This window comes from Glossina fuscipes, unplaced genomic scaffold (assembly GCF_014805625.2).
Source record: "Glossina fuscipes isolate IAEA_lab_2018 unplaced genomic scaffold, Yale_Gfus_2 224, whole genome shotgun sequence".
In the NCBI taxonomy this organism is placed as follows: Eukaryota; Metazoa; Arthropoda; class Insecta; order Diptera; family Glossinidae; genus Glossina; species Glossina fuscipes.
In genome coordinates this window covers 1,480,056-1,482,439 of record NW_023998567.1, presented here as the reverse complement: position 1 = coordinate 1,482,439, position 2,384 = coordinate 1,480,056, and positions in this window count along the sequence as shown.

Below are 2,384 nucleotides of genomic sequence, written 5' to 3'. Positions count from 1 at the left end.
TTTGGTCGATTGTAAAAAAAACATCCGCGGATCGTACTATCTTTCTATTAACGAAACACTTGTGCACCGCGTTGTTAATTATTAAGCTTTAGAAAATCAAATTAGAAACAATTCGCGACTCAATTAATTTAAATTAATATTTTATTTTATCGCTGTGCATAAAGAAAATATTTAACTACAACCATAAAATTGTTGAGCAACAAATGGAGTGATCATGCTGCAACATAGATCAAAAATCACTATATTTAATAGTATTACGACTCAGACAGCTTCTGCAATTAAATTAACCTGAGAGTCTTACTACTTTTGTACGTAAGCTAACCGCAACCAAAAAAGACTCACGACACTGAAATAATGAAATTGAATTTTCGTATGTTTGCGTGTGCGAATGTTTAGAAGGTTAATACGGAATCATTTAAATATAATTGTTTATAATTGTTTAATAAGTAATAATTAAAACCAACCTGCAAAATTAACTCTACAAAAAACTATCTGTTTAAAAAACATACATTCACTCACTCACGTCCGTCTAAATTTCGAACCAGGGCCCTTCATGTTTTATGGCCACACTTTAGTGCCACTTGAAGAAGATCGGGGGTTGTGTGAGACGGACGCACGTGTCATTGCTGAGCTAAGTAGTTCGGGAAATTTACGGGTGCTTCAACTTTATATCCCACGGACACTCCACAGACCACTACAACAATAGAACTACGACTTCATAATTCGATTAAACCTAGTTTTAAATTTATTCCTGAAGCGATTTCTAACATTTATTTATTCATTTTTTTATTTACTTTTTTTTTTTGGTAATAATACATGTAATTTGGTTTTCGCTATCTGAATTTGTAAGGTGACATGTTGGAGGAATTCGCTGAATTCGCGGTTGCGTAAAATAAGTAGCCCGGAAGTAAAGCTTGCCGAATATGTGCTGTGCGGTTGTTATTTATTTGGGGTATACTCGCCGGTCGCCAGGCTTGTCTGCAAGAAAATTTATATTTTTTTTGGGACGTACGTACGATCTCCTTCTTTATGTTCTGCGATATGGTACCTACTTTCATAGCTGGTTAGCTATTCTTGCCTTTGATTAAATTTGCGATAGATTCCTAAAGTTTATGTGATAAGTTGATTTTATTAAATAAAAAATCTTACACGTTAGACAGCAGAATTTAATTTTGATTAATAATTAATTTTGAAATAGATAGTGTTCTGTAGGCTATCTACAAAAACGCGGTAAAGTGGAAATTGTCAGTCCCTCGTTTCGAACGACGGTCGTCGGGATTCTCGATTGGTAGGTGGTCTCTCGAGAGTTAGCGCGACCGCAGGGTAACTGGCAGGTTGACCGGCTCTCTGGCTGTCTCCTAGTCAAGTCTCCTCTGATCAACCCAGTACTGGCTGATAAGTCGATGCCTGGACGTATTAAAGGTGGGAGTCAAGGAGACTCAGTCACAAATATCTCTCGTATCTTAAAATAAATAAGGCGGTAACGGTGTCGCCACTCACAGAAAACTTCCTCTACTCGCCGTTGTTTCCACTGGTACATATCGCGCATTCATGCCGGTAAGGATTGGGCCGCTCATTAAATCGCTGATGGGAGTAAGTCCAAATGTTTGTTCGAATTTCTGGCTTTCGGCGAATTTTACGTTCTATGGTCAGGACGATGACGATTAAAGTCAAAAAAATTAAGTTAGACAATGACTTTTCCACACTTGAAGACACAGTCTTTAATTGGGTAATGAATGTTCCAAAAAATAACTTAAAGCATTCTATGTGATCACTATGTACCGAAAATGAACTTAGACACAATCTGGAAAGTTTTTGGCAAATTTAAGGAGTACCAGAATCCGAAAGAATCACCTCGTCCTCAGAAAAACAGTGCGTGGTCCACTATGCTATAAACACAACATTCGATTCATCCGAAAGGTTCGTGGTGAGGCTTCCTTTCGCAGTTAACACATCGGCCTTGGAAGATTCCTGAAAAATTGGAATTAAAAGTGGATCACAGCCATCGGTTGGGTCTTCTAAATTTTTTAAGACCGTGAGAGCCTCATTAGTTACATCGCCTACTGTTCTATCGCTTGCAGCGGATGCTTTGCATGTATAGGCATTTCGATTGACAAAGTAGTCTTTGTACTAGAGCATCCACCAACGCTCTTTTATTTTCACACCTATGGTGGAGAATTTTCCATACAGTATTATAATTCTCTTCAGTGAGACTATAATTACGTAATAGACGTTTTACATCTCCTATCAAATTGACCTTTAAATGCCACATTTTCTCTGGAGAGAAGATATATCTTTCATGCTCAAGTTCCTGGAAGGGTTCCGAGAATTGTTTCCACTGTAGGCGATTACCATCAAACTTTGGCAATGATATCTTTGGTATA